Source organism: Mustelus asterias, chromosome 21 (assembly GCF_964213995.1).
Source record: "Mustelus asterias chromosome 21, sMusAst1.hap1.1, whole genome shotgun sequence".
Lineage (NCBI taxonomy): Eukaryota > Metazoa > Chordata > Chondrichthyes > Carcharhiniformes > Triakidae > Mustelus > Mustelus asterias.
Window position 1 is genome coordinate 51,543,208 of NC_135821.1, and position 18,598 is coordinate 51,561,805.

Sequence of the window (18,598 nt, forward strand, 5' to 3'; positions counted from 1 at the left end):
AGAAGATAAAAAAACAAATTTGTACTCTGCAGCAACACCCCTGGCCCCTCACCTAGACACACCCCTCCAGTGCCCCATGGATTCCACTCACATAGACCCACCAAGATCATCCCCTCTTCCCTCCCACACCTACACATCTCTCTCCCATCATATGGATCTACTTCTCCTCTCCTACTGACATGGCCCTTGCCTCAGACCAGTAGATCCTCCTCTGCCCTTCACATATAGACTGATAGGATCATAGAATCCCTACAGTGCAGAAAGAGGCCATTTGGCCTATCAAGTCTGCACAACAACAATCCCACCCAGGCCTTATACTCGTTCCCCTCACCCCCAAAGACTTGTTCCTCATCCCCTCTCCTTCTAGATTCACAGCCTTTAATTATGATTTGAGTTTTATAATAATTTTACAACTTTTAACTGGAGTCAAATATTTACTAAAATCAATTTCATTGTTTGTTGTTTAATGTGATGGTTATGTTTCCATAGAATTATAGAATCCCTACAGTACAGAAGGAGGTAATTCAGCCCATCAAGCCTGCAGCAACAACATGTGTACATATATGGGTATACATTAAATACATGGGGTTACGGGGATAGGGCCTGGGGGGGGATTGTTGTTGGTGTAAACTTGATGGGCCGAATGGCCTCTTTCTGCACTGTAGACATTCTATGATTCTGACCCAGGCCCTATCCCTATAACCCCACGTGTTTAACCTACTAATCCCCTGGCACTAAAGGGCAATTTAGCATGGCCAATCAACCTAACCCACACATCTTTCAAGTGCTGACAAGTTGGAGTAAAAGTGCAGCTCTCATTAACTGGGACATGAATGTCGCAGTTCACTCTGGTGATTGACTGTCAGTGCAGAAGATATCAAGGCATATGGTAACTTAGGTTGTATTGCTTAATGTCTATTCAAACCTTTGCATTTTCATGAAATCAAGCAGCTTACCTCTATTCCGTGGCAAACCTGATTTTGTAATCTTACGAATTTAACACACACAAAACTAAAGCAAATTGGAATATCGTGACCTTTATCTTGTAGCATTAAACAGTGGTTTATCATATACAGTTTTGACCTTTTCAGCTGTCTGTAAAAGAGTTGTTCCTGTTACCTGGGAAATGTCGCTGTTAAATTGTTATATTATTCCCAAATGATTTAGGAATTATTGACATGTGTACGTGTACATTAGTATCCAGAATGCCTTGTGTGCCCACTACTGCACAACTACTGCATACTGAACTAACAATGACCAGAATTTTCCCGTCCCGCCCACCACGAGAATCGTAGCGGATGGGGGAGGGGGGGGACCATGCAAAGGTCTGTTGACATTGGGTGGGATCTTCCAGTTTTGGGGCGAGTGCAGCCGGAAAATCCCGCCCAATGAATCAGTGTACCACCGACATGGGAGATTAAAAAAATAAACTGGATGAAAACGTCAGTATCAAAGCCCAAAAGGTTTAATTACTTCACTTCAGGGAGAACTAAGCACAACAATCCATTGTACTAAAATTTGTAACACCCAAATTCTAATTATTTGAACCCATATTTTCAGAAAGAAGGCTTTTCAGTGTGAAATCATAGACTCTTTTCAGCTAAGCGCAAGTGCTAAGTATGAGTGTTGCTGTTGGGAGCCATGGACTATAGTGCAGATGAACATGGGTTAAATCTCCAATCATTTCCTATCTTAGTTGCATCATCTTGGGAGTTGTCAATTAAAGAGTATAGTCTCTCTCTGCAGTTGGAGACAGAAGGAGTGACATGCTTGAGAGTCCCCTAGCATGTCTGATGGTTACTGCAGGGAATTGAATGTAAACTCGAAGCAGGAGAAGACCAAAATGTGGAAACGCACTGCTGCCTCACAGCGCCAGGGACCCGGGTTCGATTCCCGGCTTGGGTCACTGTCTGTGTGGAGTTTGTACTTTCTCCCTGTGTCTGCGTGGGTTTCCTCCGGTTGCTCCAGTTTCCTCCCACTATCCAAAGATGTGCTGGTTAGGTGGATTGGCCATGCTAAATTCTCCCTCAGTGTACCCGAACAGACACCGGTATGTGGCGACTAGGGGATTTTCACAGTAACTTCATTGCAGTGTTAATGTGAGCCTAATAGTGACTAATAAATAAACTTTAACTTTAACTTTTAAGAGAAAAATTTGCATAAGAATTGAGGATTCTTTTTGTATAAAAGCACGTTGTCTGTCGCTTTGTTATCGGGCTTCAATATTTAGAGGGCAAGTGATTCTGATCCCTACCTGTCACTAGTTTAAGGGCAGCATGATGGTCCTAGGGTGGCACAGTGGCTAGCACTGCTGCCTCACAGCACCAGGGGCCCAGGTTCAATTCCTGCCTCAGGTGACTGTCTGTGTGGAGTTTGCACATTCCCCTGTGTCTGCGTGGGTTTCCTCCAGGTGCTCCAGTTTCCTCCCACAGACTAAAGGTTTACAGGTTAGGTGGATTGGCCATGCTAAATTGCCCTTTAATATTCCACGATGTGTAGGTTAGATGGTTTAGCCATGGTAAATGTGTGGTGTTACGGGGACAGATTGGGAGAAAGGGCTTGGGTAAGGTACTCTGTCAGAGAGAGAGTTGATGCAGACACGATGGCCTCCTTCTGCGCTGTAGGAATTCTGTAAATCTATGTGGCAGTAATACAGCCCAGATTTACAGAAGGTTCTATGTCTCAGTGTTTCCAGCTTCCTATTGGAGCACACTGACAGTATTTTAATTTACTATTGAATTCATTATATCACTGTGAAACTGAGGCACTTTGCATATAGTTCTAGTGATTTCACATCTGCTTTTCCTTCTACTTTTCCACTTTAACCCTCTGCTAATGAGTCACGAATGTCTTACAGACACGTAGTGAGATTGGTCTTTTCCACAGACACCCCAGTTATCAGCAGCAATAATTCATATTTACATGACCGTTCTGTGTAAAAGAACATCTCCAGTGGTTTTATTGTTTGGACATTAAATGAGGAATAGAGGAACTTTGAAAAAATGTGCAGTCAAAGAGAGGGAAGCTTTGAAGGAAGTAGCAGAGTTTTCTGGAGAGAAGAGAACTGTCTCTCCAAACCGGTTAGCAAAAGAATGATTAAGCTTGGACAAGTCACAAGAGTTGTCAGTATTTCGTGCAACAAGTTTCAATACCTGCTTCCCACACAACAGTCCACAGCTAGGAATGAACTAAACCCATCCTTGTTTGCCCAGTGTGAACAGAGACAACATTCTGAGATCAAGAAATATTAAAAGCGCACAACAGTACTTCACACCGTTGTTTAGAGAGAAGATAAGAGTCACACAAAACTTTTTGGAAAAAGTTTATATAATGGAATGTTTAATATAATAGAAGTTCTGAAACTTTACTGGAAAATGTAGAAATATTATTAGTAGACTATGCAACTGATCAGTGGGTAATTTCTGATTCAAATGCACTTAATCTCTCCACTATGTGGGAAAGCCATAAGAAACTGAACTATACATTGTGGATTCTGCACCATATGTAATTTTCAAAATGTATTGAATTCTGTATGGTTGAAGGTTTAAATATCTGCTGAGTTAATAAATATGCATTGCGTTTAAACCATGGAAAGTGTGAAATCATTTCATTTATTTTTGACCTGTAATTTTATCCCAACAAAAAAAAATCAACCTGAAATCTTGGCCACGGAGCTTTATTCAACTTATTACTCAGCCACTAAGCTATCTCGTTAGCATTGCGAACGTCAGCTGTGGCTCAGTTGTAGCAGTGCCGACTCAGAGTTAAAAAGTGTGTGAAAGTCCCACTCAAGGACCCAAATATAAAAATCTAGGCTGAAGTTCCAGTGCAGCAGAGGAAATGAGATGCCGTCTTTCAGATCAGGTATTAATCAAAGTCCTGTCTGTCCTCTCGAGTGAATGTAAAAGATCCCACGGCACTATTTCTGTGAAGTACAGGGTATTTATCCCTGATATCATGACTAGTGTTTATTTTTCAATCAGCATCACAAAAAAATCAGATCATCCTCATGATCACATTGCTGTTTGTGGAACTTTGCTTTGTGCAAATTGGCTGCCGTGTTTTTTACATTGCAACAGCAATCATACAGCAACAGTACATCCTTGGCTATAAAACATTTTGGAAAGTCCTGTCGTTATCTAAGTACAAGTCTTTTTTTTTCCTTCTGCTGTGTGAAAAAAAATTAGCTAAACTACTAAGATGCAAGGAGAAAAGAAGATTGGACCTATGGAACCCTCTTCATCCATAATCTGCAAGTTTAATTTAAACACATTTGTAATGTGAAACCACGGCCGCCAATACTTGTGACACTAATAAATAAATAATTATGTAAAAAGACTCAAGAACAACGCATAACAACAATAACTTTGAGACAGGAAAGTGAATCTGATGGATGCATCAAAGGGAAATATCATAGATCATAGAATCTTACAGTGCAGAAGGAGACCATTCGGCCCATCGTGACTGCACCGACCACAATCCCACCCGGGCCCTATCCCCATAACGCCATGCATTTTACCCAGCTAGTCGCCCTGACACTATGGGGCAATTTAGCATGGCCAATCCACCTAACCCGCACATCTTTGGAGTGTGAGAGGAAACCGGAGCACCCGGAGGAAACCCACGCAGAGACGGGGAGAATGTGCAAACTCCACACAGATAGTGACCCAAGCCGAGAATCGAAGCCAGGTCCCTGGCGCTATGAGGCAGCAGTGCTAACCACTGTGCCACCAGGCCGCCCAAGTTATAATTGAAAGTGACCAAATGCTTGCAAAATGGACTTGAATACATACAAGATCTTTTGAGGACAACAGAGAAGAAGAAAAGCCAGTAATTAAGACAAAAGATCTTGAAAAGCAAATTAAGAACAGCAATAATTCCTTCACTATCTCTGTGTCAAAAATCTGAAACTCCCTTCCAAACAGCACTGTGGCTGTTACTACAACCCCTGGACTGCAGAAGGCAGCTCACCATCGCCTTCTGAAAGGCAATAAAGGCTGGCTTAGCCAACAACCCCGACATCCTGTGAATGAATAATTTAAAAAGCTATAAAGCCAAAAGCCCAGATATCATATTCACTGAAAAAATTTAAAGATTAGACTTTGGAATCAACAAAGTGACTTTCATCATTAATGAAGTTTACGACAAGGGAAAGATCCCAGAAGATTACAGCAGATTTATATTTATTCTGCTCCCTAAAAATCCCAGAGCAATTGAATGTGAACTTCATCAGCCTTCTGATGAATCCTATTACTAAGATCCTTCTTCAAGTGCTGATGAATAGGGTCAGGAGCAGGTTAAAGCCAGAAATTTCAGCTCTGCAATTTGGTTTTGTAGAAGATAGAGGAATGATCCACAGAGATGATAGAAGATGTATTCATGTATTTTATTGATCAAAGGAAGGCATTCATTGAGATGAAAGATGAAGAACTCATGGGCATGTTAAAATCTCTTGGCCTTGATGGCTAAGATCTTAGACCAATAAGCAATCGCTGGTGGGAACACTTGAGACCAATCTAAGCAATTGTGTGAAGATTAGAAGAGGGGTCAGACAGGGAACTCTCATTGGCGCTCCAGACGGCAGGTTATATCCCTATTGCCCCCACAAGTTTCCACCCTGTGAGTTACGGACCAAACTGGCTCATCTGACTTTACCTCCTATTGTCCAATGTTACAGCTAGTAGACATCCTCTTCAAGCCTCAACAAAATAGCTTTGTTTTTTAAAAAGCATTAAATATAACTCAATACCAAAATCCTTTCCATGAAAAAAAACATGGATCAAAAGTCTTGAGATATGATACATACACACATATACACAGTCCAAGAGGCATACATGCAAACACAAATGGACAATTTGCATGTGGAATATATTGTTACAAACTCCAAAGATGTGCGGGTTAGGTTGATTGGTCATGATAAATTGCACCTTAGTGTCAGGGGGACTATAAGGGTAAACATGTGGGCTTACGGGGATAGGACCTGGGTGGGATTGATTTCAGTACAGGCTCGATGGGCCAAATGGCCTCCTTCTGCACTGTAGATTCTATGATTCTATACACACAGCTAATGTTAATACTGGATAAGTCAGATCCCAGAGTGAAACCTGGCTCAATAGATCTTAACTTTTTTTTTTAGAAACCACAGAGGAAAGTTACTGAACAAATTCACAGGAATCTGCTGATGAACTCTTAACACAAAGAATACAACATATACTAAATAAGAAAGATGAGCTATATTACACCAGACATAAAGGTTGGAATGATATCAATACCAGCACAAGAATATGAGTCAAATAGTCACTATTCCTTCATTCCAGCTATATCTTTGCAGATACATACAAATTAGGAAAAATAAATCAATTTACCATGTCTGTTTGGAGTTTGCACGTTTTTCCCATGTCTGCGTGGGTTTCCTCCAGGAGCTCTGGTTTCCTCCCACAATCCAAAGATGTGCAGGTTAATTGATTAGATGAATTGGCCCTGCTAAATTGCCCTTAGTGTCCCAAGGTGTGAAGGTTAGGGAGATTAGTACAATAAATACATGAGGTTATGGGGATAGTGAAATGCTCCGTCAGAGAGTCAGTGCAAATTCAATGGGCCAAATGGCCTCCTTCTGCACTGAAGGGAGTCTATGGATTCTAACAGTAGCATCATTCCAGGATAATGTTCAGGCTAAGTATGTGTGCATGTGAATTTCTAAGTGTGAATTTCTCAGTGAACTGTGATCACGCCTCCTTGCCCCTCTGCCTGCTATTGTGAACCCTTGAACTTTCCCCACCCCCCTCCTTGCACAGTCCCCCTTCCATATTGGCCCTCATTGTCTTTGTCTGCCCACTCCCACCTTCCACCCCCACCTCGCGCTCCACTCCCAGTCTAGCTTCAGACCTTTGTTGCAGTGCCTGCATGAGTCCCTTAGCACAGTGTTGTCCAGATATTCACTTGTGTGTGGCACTGGGGGGAAAGGAGACCCCTTTACTCCCCAACCCCTGGCGCAGTTGATGACTGATCGGAGTTGATGACACAGGAGGGTCCGTGGCTCCGGCAGCACGAGGCGGAGGGAGGAACCAGCCTGCCCCGGCAGAGTGGCATTCAGAACACCAGGAGCAGTGCAACACTAAGGCAGGTAGGCTTTGTATGGCAAACTGAGGTCCGTCTTGCTACTCTTTAGCAATCAGGTTATTTTCCGCTGGCATGACGCAGGATTGAAAGGCCTAACGAGATTCTGGTGGGCAGTTGTTTAACGAACATTCATGAGATGCAAACGGCATTTGTACCAACAGCCAGCTGGAAGACAGACTGCCATTGATCTACCATAGGGAGAATTACAATGTGGTTTACGGGGGCAGATGGCTTCTGCCGGATTCACCATGCACGCCCAGCACCAAACACAGGCGGGCTGGGAGAATTCCACCCCATGTCTCTACATTGCTGTCCCTCCTTGCATGAAAGCGTGAGAACTAGGTTTTGTGCTTGGCTGAGTTCTCCAACGTAAGGCATGGCGAATCATGAATGTAAACCCACTTCCGATCACTCTGTGGCTTTTCCTGCCTTTCGGTTTTAAAATGAAACATCGATGTGTGCACAGAATGCAAGTGAGCTCTTTATAGTGCTAAATATTTACTCGCATTTGGCTTCTGGTTTGGCATCGTCCAATTCGACCATTGCTTAGATTATTGTTCATACACTGTTTCAGAAATCTTGGATCTCGCTCGTTAAAGACAATTTACCATTTAATCCATTTCACAATCCTAATACCCAAGGAACGCCGTTCACCGAATGCTCCTCAGTTCCAACTTAAATACACTTCTCAGAACCTAATTACCATCCAGGGCCTGGAGACTGACAGTGGAGCATTCAGCACATATCCACTATCTCCCTCCCAATGGGGAGATCCAGGCATGTACAAGAAACCACCATGTGTTTCTGATTGCAATCCAGCATTTCAGCAAAATCTGGGAATTTTTTTTCTTGTCTTTTAGGTTTTTCTCAAGGACAAATTAAAGGGCGATTGATGTCAATGACAGGATATTAATTACAGTTCGAAAATGCAAACTCAGGCTGGGCTGAGATGATCAGACATAAGGATTTTATAAATTACAATAAAAGTTAGAAGCAAAGGAAAAATGCCATTACAATAAGATCATTCCTGCAGACACCACTTTAAATCCAAATTTCAGTTGATCAGAAATCTGGCTCCATTTTCAAAAGTGCTCCCGAGAGCTCTTGATGTTTTGTGGGAACAGAAATCATGCAAATACTTGTAGGAAATGGTTGAGGTAATAGCAGATGCGTCAGTAGTTATTTATCAAAATTCGCTGGACTCTGGGGTAGTGCCGGCTGATTGGAAAACAGCTACTGTTACGTCGCTGTTTAAAAAAGGAAGTAGACAAAAGGCGGGTAACTACAGGCCGGTTAGCTTAACGTCCGTAGTTGGGAAGATGCTGGAGTCCATCATTAAAGAGGAAATAGCAGAGCACCTGGATAAGAATGGTTCGATCAAGCAGACGCAGCATGGATTCATGAAGGGAAAGTCGTGTTTGACGAATTTACTGGATTTTTATGAAGATGTGACTAGTGCGGTTGACAGAGGGGAACCGGTGGATGTGGTGTTTTTAGATTTCCAGAAGGCATTCGATAAGGTGCCTCACAAAAGGTTGCTGCAGAAGATTGGGGTACACGGAGTTGGGGGTAAAGTGTTAGCGTGGATTGGGGATTGGCTATCTAACAGAAGCAGAGAGTTGGAATAAATGGATGCTTTTCTGGTTGGCAGCTGGTGACCAGTGGCGTGCCGCAGGGATCGGTGCTGGGGCCTCAACTGTTTACCATTTACATAGGTGATCTGGAGGAGGGGACTGAGTGTAGGGTATCAAAGTTTGCTGATGACATGAAGATGAGTGGGAAAGCGAATTGCGTGGAGGATGCGGAAAGTCTGCAGAGAGATTTGGATAGGCTAAGTGAGTGGGCGAGGATCTGGCAGATGGAATATAACGTTGGCAAATGTGAGGTTATCCACTTCGGAAGAAATAATAGTAAATTGGAATATTATTTAAATAGAGAAAAATTACATCATGCTACTGTGCAGAGGGACCTGGGGGTCCTTGTGCATGAATTGCAAAAACTCAGTCTGCAGGTGCAGCAGGTGATCAAGAAGGCGAATGGAATGTTGGCCTTTATAGAACATAGAACATAGAACATTACAGCGCAGAACAGGCCCTTCGGCCCACGATGTTGCACCGACCAGTTAAAAAAAAAACTGTGACCCTCCAACCTAAACCAATTTCTTTTCGTCCATGAACCTATCTACGGATCTCTTAAACGCCCCCAAACTAGGCGCATTTACTACTGATGCTGGCAGGGCATTCCAATCCCTCACCACCCTCTGGGTAAAGAACCTACCCCTGACATCGGTTCTATAACTACCCCCCCTCAATTTAAAGCCATGCCCCCTCGTGCTGGATTACATAGAACAGTACAGCACAGAACAGGCCCTTCGGCCCACGATGTTGTGCCGAGCTTTGTCTGAAACCCAGATCAAGCTATTTCCTCCCTATCATCCCAATAGCTTCTTAAATGTTCCTAAAGTTTCTGACTCCACTATTCCTGCAGGCAGTCCATTCCACACCCCAACCACTCTCTGAGTAAAAAACCTACCTCGGACATCCTTCCTATATCTCCCACCATGAACCCTATTGTTATGCCCCCTAGTTACCGCTCCATTCACCCGAGGAAATAGTCTTTGAACGTTCACTCGATCTATCCCCCTCATCATCTTATAAACCTCTATCAAGTCTCCTCTCAACCTCCTCCGCTCCAAAGAGAAAAGCCCAAGTTCCCTCAACTTTTCCTCATAAGACCTACCCTCCAAACCAGGCAGCATCCTGGTAAATCTCCTTTGCACTCTTTCCAGTGTCTCCACATCCTTCTTGTAGTGAGGTGATCAGAACTGCACACAATATTCCAAATGTGGTCTCACCAAGGTCCTGTACAGTTGCAGCATAACCCCACGGCTCTTAAACTCAAACCCCCTGTTAATGAACGCCAACACACTATAGGCCTTCTTCATGGCTCTATCCACTTGAGTGGCAACCTTCAGAGATCTGTGGATATGAACCCCAAGATCTCTCTGTTCTTCCACATTCTTCAGAACCCTACCTTTGACCCTGTAATCCACATTTAAATTTGTCCTACCAAAATGAATCACCTCGCATTTGTCAGGGTTAAACTCCATTTGCCATTTTTCAGCCCAGCTCTGCATCCTATCTATATCTCTTTGCAGCCTACAACAGCCCTCCACCTCATTCACTACTCCACCAATATTGGTGTCATCAGCAAATTTACTGATCCACCCTTTATCGCGAGGAGGATAGAATATAAAAGCAGGGAGGTCTTGCTGCAACTATACAAGGCACTGGTGAGGCCGCAACTGGAGTACTGTGTGCAGTTTTGGTCCCCTTATTTGCGAAAGGATATATTGGCCTTGGAGGGAGTGCAGAGAAGGTTCACCAGGTTGATACCAGAGATGAGGGGTGTAGCTTATGAGGAGAGATTGAACAGATTGGGTCTGTACTCGTTGGAGTTTAGAAGGCTGAGGGGTGATCTTATAGAGACATATAAGATAATGAAGGGGCTGGATAGGGTAGAGGTAGAGAGATTCTTTCCACTTAGAAGGGAAACCAGAACTAGAGGGCACAGCCTCAAAATAAGTGGGGGCCGGTTCAGAACAGAGTTGAAGGGGAACTTCTTCTCTCAGAGGGTAGTGAATCTCTGGAATTCTCTGCCCATTGAAGTGGGGGAGGCTACCTCGTTGAATATGTTTAAATCACGGGTAGATAGATTTCTGATCGATAAGGGAATTAGGGGATATGGGGAGCAGGCGGGTAAGTGGAACTGATTCACCTCAGATCAGCCATGATCTTGTTGAATGACGGGGCAGGCCCGAGGGGCTAGATGGCCTACTCCTGCTCCTATTTCTTATGTTCTTATGTTCTTATCTCCGGGAAAAAGAGAAAACACTGAATAAAAACAAAAGGTCAAACTCTTAGGCCCTGTTGACAATGGGAATGAAAGTGGACAGGGCCCGAAAATTATGAGGCTTCCCTCATTCCCCAACCTTGTTTCTAACGATGACCAGTTTGGCTGGGTGTCAGCGTCCAGGGAGGCAGACAGGCAATTAGACTCATTTATAGCCTTATTAGACAGGGGTGAATGAGCCAGTTGGAATCCTCCAGTCGACCACCACTTTCCCAGTGTGAAGGGGGGAAATTCAGCTGCCTGGGAGCGACAGGCTGGGAGCCTCCAGACCCTCTTTGCCTTCTGGGGTGGGAATGCAGCCAATGGTTGCCCTATTGAGGGGCTCTCCACAGTGGTGACCTAGTTGAGTCCCACCTGTCAACATTTGGACATCCATTCTTGATGAAACAAAAAGACGTTATGGATCTCATTGTTCGTCGGAACAAGCCGAGAGGAGGATCGATTTGTGGCGGGAGAGTGAAGGTAAGCGACTGGCTAATTTTTAATTTTTCGCGGGGTTTCTTTTTTGTTAAAAAAGTTACTTTAAAAGTAAAGTGGAAGTCGGCCGCAGGGTGAGCTGGGAAGGTTTTTTTTTAAGCGCGTAAAGTGTAAAAGGCAGGCCGCACTATCCAGCGGGCAGCTTCGTTAGCGGGCAGCGGAGTGAGAGCTAAAGGGCTTTGGCTCATCGGGCTTAGGCGGAAACGGGCGAGGCAGGTAGGATTATTTCTTAGTTTGTAATAACTTAAACTAGGTAATTGGGATGGAGGGTCACGTGATGTGTTGTTCCTGCATGATGTGGGAGCTGGTGGACCCCACAGTGGTTCCCAGTGAGCATGTCTGCAGTAAGTGTTGGTTACTTGAGGAACTCCGGCTCAGGGTTGATGAGCTGGAATCTGAGCTTCAGACACTGCGACATATCAGGGAAGGGAAGAGTTACCTGGACACTGTGTTTCAGGAGGCAGTAACAACCCTTAGACTAACTAATTCAGCCGGGGGTCAGGGACAAGAGGGTGTGGCTGCGAGTGAGGCAGGAAGTGGGATCCAGAAGGTGGAGTTGCAAGAGCCTCAGTCCCTGAATCTGTACAACAGGTTTGAAATTCTTGCTCCCAGTGTGGACGGGAACGGGGACTGCAAGGAGGACGAGCAAATTGCCCACAGCACCGTGGTACAGGGAGCCGTTCAGGTGGAGGAAGAAAAAAGAAATGTAGTGGTAATTGGGGATAGTGTAGTTAGGGGTATTGGCACTGTTCTTTGTGACCAGGATCGAGAATCCCAAAGGTTGTGTTGCCTGCCTGGTGCTCGGGTTTGGGATATCTCATCTGGGCTGCAGAGGAACTTGGAGTGGGAGGGTAAGAATCCAGTTGTAGTGGTCCACGTAGGTGCCAACGATATAGGCAGAACAGGAACAGAGGTTCTGCAGAGGGAGTATGAAAAGCTAGGAGCCAAATTAAAAAACAGAACCAACAAGGTGGTAATCTCTGGATTACTACCCGAGCCACAAGCAAATTGGCGCAGGGTCAATAAGATTAAGGAGGTAAATGCGTGGCTCAAAGATTGGTGTGGGAGGAATGGGTTTGAGTTCATGGGGCATTGGCACCAGTATTGGGGAAGATGGGACCTGTTCAGATGGGATGGTCTTCGTCTGAATCGTGCTGGGACCGGAGTCCTGGTGAATCGTATAACCAGGGCTGTAAATAGGGCTTTAAACTAAATAGTCGGGGGGAGGGTTCAGGAGTATGGGGAATTACAAAATCAAAGGTAAAGGAGAGGGTATGAGTGAAGGTTAATGATGAGGACATTCATCTAGTTAAAGGAGTCAAGGGATCAGGCAGAGTAAAAAAGGTGACAAACACAAGAAGGGAGGTGGTCAACGCAGTGCAAGGAGATGGTCTGGGGAAGGATAACCAGTTTGCGACAGGTAGGGATAGAGCGTGCAATCAAAAGAATGCACTAACAAATCGGGTCCATATAAAGGCTCGCATAAAGACACTTTACCTGAATGTACGTAGCATTCGAAACAAAGTGAATGAGTTGATGGCACAAATCAGTACAAATGGGTATGATCTAGTGGCCATTACAGAAACGTGGTTGCAGGGTGACCAGGACTGGGAACTGAATATCCAGGGGCATCAGACATTTCGGATGGATAGACAGGAAGGAAAAGGAGGTGGGGTAACTCTGTTAATTAAGGATAGCATCAGGGCGGTAGTGAGAGACGATATAGGCTCTGAGGAGCATAATGTGGAATCAATGTGGGTGGAGATAAGGAATAGTAAGGGGAGAAAGTCACTGGTGGGCGTGGTCTATAGGCCCCCAAATAATAACTTTGAGGTGGGTCGGACTATAAACAAGCAAATAATGGATGCGTGCAAAAACGGAACAGCAATAATCATGGGGGATTTTAACCTGCATATTGATTGGTTGACTCGAGTCGTACGTGGTGGACTTGAGGAAGAGTTCTTAGAATGCTGTCGGGATAGTTTCCTCGAACAGTATGTTACAGAACCTACGAGGGAGCGAGTTATCTTGGATCTGGTCCTGTGTAATGAGACAGGTAAAATTAATGATCTTCTTGTGAGGGATCCTCTTGGAATGAGTGATCACAATATGGTTGAATTTCTAATACAAATGGAGGATGAGAAAGTAGGGTCCCAAACCAGTGTCCTCTGCTTGAACAGAGGGGAGTACAATAGGATGAGGGCAGAATTGGCTAATGTAGACCGGGAGCGCAGACTAGTTGGTAGGACAGCTGAGCAACAGTGGCGGATTTTTAAGGAGATTTTTCTCAGTACTCAGCAAAAATATATTCCTGTGAAAAAGAAAGAATGTAAGAAAAGGGATAACCAGCCGTTGATAACTAAGGAAATAAAGGAGAGTATTCAATTAAAAACCGATGCGTACAGAGTGGTCAAAACTAGTGGGGAATTAGAAGATTGGGAAGGCTTTAAAAAACAACAAAGAACTACTAAGAAAGCGATAAAGAAAGGAAAGATAGATTATGAAACTAAACTAGCACAAAATATAAAAACTGATAGTAAAAGTTTTTACAAATATATAAAAAGGAAAAGAGTAGCTAAAGTAAACGTTGGACCCTTAGAAGACGAGAAGGGGGATTTAATAATGGGAAACGAGGAAATGGCCAAGGCCTCAAACAAGTTTTTTGTGTCGGTCTTCACGGTAGAGGACACAAATAGCTTACCGAAAATTGACGGTCGTGGGACTGTAAGGGGTGAGGTCCTTAAAACGATTACTATTACTAAAGAGGTAGTGCTTGGTAGGCTAATGGGACTAAAGGTAGACAAGTCCCCGGGCCCGGATGGAATGCATCCCAGGGTACTGAAAGAAATGGCAGGAGTAATAGCAGATGCGTTGGTTGTAATTTATCAAAATTTGCTGGACTCTGGGGAAGCGCCGGCTGATTGGATAACAGCTAATGTGACCCACTGTTTAAAAAGGAGGTAGACAAAAGGCCGGTTAGCTTAACGTCCGTAGTTGGGAAATTGCTGGAATCCATCATTAAAGAAGAAATAGCAGGACACCTGGAAAAAAATGGTTCGATCAAGCAGACGCAGCATGGATTCATGAAGGGAAAGTCGTGTTTGACGAATTTACTGGATTTTTATGAAGATGTAACGAGTGCAGTTGACAGAGGGGAACCGGTGGATGTGGTGTTTTTGGATTTCCAGAAGGCGTTCGATAAGGTGTCTCACAAAAGGTTGCTGCAGAAGATTAAGATACACGGAGTTGGGGGTAAAGTGTTAGCGTGGATTGAGGATTGGCTATCTAACAGGAAGCAGAGAGTTGGAATAAATGGGTGCTTTTCTGGTTGGCAGTTGGTGACTAGTGGCGTGCCGCAGGGATCGGTGCTGGGGCCTCAACTGTTTACCATATACATAGATGATCTGGAGGAGGGGACCAAGTGTAGGGTAACAAAGTTTGCGGATGACACAAAGATGAGTGGGAAAACGAATTGCGTGGAGGATGCGGAAAGTCTGCAGAGAGATTTGGATAGGCTAAGTGAGTGGCCGAGGATCTGGCAGATGGAGTATAACGTTGACAAGTGTGAGGTTATCCACTTTGGAAGGAATAATTGTAAAATGGACTATTATTTAAATGGTGAAAAATTACAACATGCTACTGTGCAAAGGGACCTGGGGGTCCTTGTGCATGAATCACAAAAACTCAGTTTGCAGGTGCAGCAGGTGATCAAGAATGTTGGCCTTTATCGCGAAGGCGATGGAGTATAAAAGCAGGGAGGTCTTGCTGCAATTGTACAAGGTACTGGTGAGGCCGCAACTAGAGTAGTGTGTGCAATTTTGGTCCCCTTATTTGCGGAAGGATATATTGGCCTTGGAGGGAGTACAGAGAAGGTTCACCAGGTTGATACCGGAGATGAGCGGCACGGTAGCACAGTGGTTAGCACTGCTGCTTCACAGCTCCAGGGTCCTGGGTTCGATTCCCGGCTCGGGTCACTGTCTGTGTGGAGTTTGCACATTCTCCTCGTGTCTGCGTGGGCTTCCTCCGGGTGCTCCGGTTTCCTCCCACAGTCCAAAGATGTGCGGGTTAGGTTGATTGGCCAGGTTAAAAATTGCCCCTTAGAGTACTGTGATGAGTAGGTTAGTGGGATTAGCGGGTAAATATGTGGGGGTAGGGCCTGGGTGGGATTGTGGTCGGTGCAGACTCGATGGGCCGAATGGCCTCCTTCTGCACTGTAGGGTTTCTATGATTTCTATGAGGGGGTTAGCTTATGAGGAGAGATTGAGTAGATTGGGCCTGTACTCGTTGGAGTTTAGAAGGCCGAGGGGAGATCTTATAGAGACATATAAGATAATGAAGGGGCTAGACAGGGTAGAGGCAGAGAGATTCTTCTCACTTAGAAAGGAAACAAGAACTAGAGGACACAGCCTCAAAATAAGGGGGAGTCAGTTTAGAACAGAGTTGAGGAGGAACTTCTTCTCTCAGAGGGTAGTGAATCTCTGGAATTCTCTGCCCATTGAAGCAGTGGAGGCTACCTCGTTAAATATGTTTAAGTCGCAGGTAGATAGATTTCTGATCAATAAGGGAATTAAGGGTTATGGGGAGCGGGCGGGTAAGTGGAACTAAACTACTATCAGATCAGCCATGATCTTATTGAATGGCGGGGCAGGCTCGAGGGGCTAGATGGCCTACTCCTGCTCCTATTTCTTATGTTCTTATGTTCAACACTGGCTTTGAGAACAAGATTTTAAATCAACTAATGTTAACAATTAGACTGGATGATTAAGGTGAAAAGAATGAACTCTGATGTGCTTCCAACTCAAAATACTTAAGTTCTCCTTTCTGTTTAAAAGTCTCCCTTTATTTCCCCAGACAAGCTTCTATTTCACGGAATTTCCATTTTTATTTCAGATTTTCAATGTTTGCAGGTTTTTTTTCCCTTTTTTGGAAGATATCGATTTATTTTTCATTCCGTTTGATCAATAATACAGTAGCAACTGACGGAATGCTGGATCATGAGGGGTTTTAGAAGCAGCTGGCAGAGGTTAGACAATAATGAACAATGGGATGAGTCAGGATTTACAAAATCATCATCTGCCAAAGCACAAAGCAAAGCTCAACATAAAATAGACACTGGATGTGTCCCAGATACTCACGCAAATTAATTCATTATTAAGAATGACTCATGGCTTTGTTCTTATTTGATACAGTTTCCAAATGTTCTCCATTTCATCATCGGTCTTCCTGCTCTGATCTGGAATAATGAGGTGCTCTGATCCAAAGCTGTAATAATTCCTGTTCACCAGTTAGGTAAATAACAACTGCAATGTTTATTTACATATAACTATAACACACAGGCTTGCAGCCTCATGGCTGCCAGTCAGCCTCCGAGAAGGTTCTGGAATAGAGACCTGAGCTCACCAGCCTGATTCCCGCACCCTGCTGCCCAATTGATTCCCCAGTTGATGGATCCTTAAAGGGGCAATCACCACATTCCTCCCGCTCTAAGTCCTTTTATACAAAAGTCAAAACTCAATTTACACCATCCAAGATAATTAAACATAATGAATTTGGTCAATTATAAATTAATTATTTTATAAAAGCAAAATACTGCGGATGCTGGAATCTGAAACAAAAACAGAAAATGCTGGAAAATCTCAGCAGGTCTGACAGCATCTGTGGAGAGAGAATAGAGCCAACATTTTGAGTCTGGATGACCCTTCATCAAGAGCCAATGTTGAGTCTAGATGACCCTTCATCAGGGGCCAACCTTTCGAGTCTAGATGATCCTTCATCAGTCTTTCAGGTGGTTTCCGAATCCTTGTGCAGCAATGTAACTCCTCTGTCTGGGGCCCTTCCACAGGATTTCTCTTAGCTGGAATCACAAAGACAGGTTCCTCTTCAGTCACAGGCAGTTCAGTTCTATCTGTTTCTATGGAGATGTCGGTTGTGCCTGCCACAGGACGACCAGGTACTACAGTGCTTGGATGGTCAACAATATTCCCAGATGGCAATGTAGCTCTCGCTCTCTCGAATGGTTTTCATGTTTCCGGATGATCTTTTCTTCCTCGTACTGTTTGGAAAAGACTCCGGGGACTCAACTCAACCCACTTCCAAAATTCCTCTCAAGGAGATGGTAATGGAACAAGTAAGGAAACAAAAGTTGGATCAACAGGAGGTGTAGAATCATCACCAACAGCCGCCATCCAATAAATGGGGATAGAAGTTATGATCTGCAACTGATGAACTGAACGTTGAGTCAGGATTTCCGTAAAAAGTCGAAATGCAAAATGATGTTCTGTGCTATGAGTTTACATTGAGCTCTGAAGAAGAGTCTTATGGATTTGAAGCATTAACTCTGTTTCTTTTTTTTAATTCACTCATGGGACATGGGTGTCGCTGGCTGGGCCAGCATTTATTGCCCATCCCTAATTATCCTTGGAAGGCAGTTGAGAATCAACCACATTGCTATGGATCTGGAGTCAAATGGAGGTCAGACCAGGTAAGGGCGGCAGATTTTCTTCTCTAAAGGGCATTAGTGAACCAGATGGGTTTTTCCGACAATCAACAATGGTTTCACGGTCATCAGAAGATTCTTAATTCTAGATTTTTTTATTTCAATTCAAATTCCTCCATCTGCCATGTCAGGATTTGACCCCAGGTCCCCAGAACATTAGCTGAGTTTCTGGATGAATATCTAGCGATAATACCACTAGGCCATCACCTCCCCTCTCTCTCCACAGATACTGCCAGACCTGCTGAGGTTATCCAGCATTTTCTGTTTCCATTTCAGATTTCCAGCATCTGCAATATTTTGCTTTTATTTACACTCAGCCCCTCTGGAAGAGTGCAGCAGGCTGAGGACACAGAGCTTATGTCTTAATACTGCCAAACAACCTCTCTAGTACTGAAAATTGTTTACCAGTGTGGAATATCATTCCTTCAGATTTCAATTATTGTTGCAGATTTTTGAAAAGTTTTTTTTAAATTTTCTTTCTTTTTCTTTTATTTCACTATCCTCTCATCTAATCCTTTCCCCCTCTACTTTATTTTCTGTGTCTGATTCGACATTGAAATAATTACTCCGTGCAAAATACTGCAGATGCTGGAA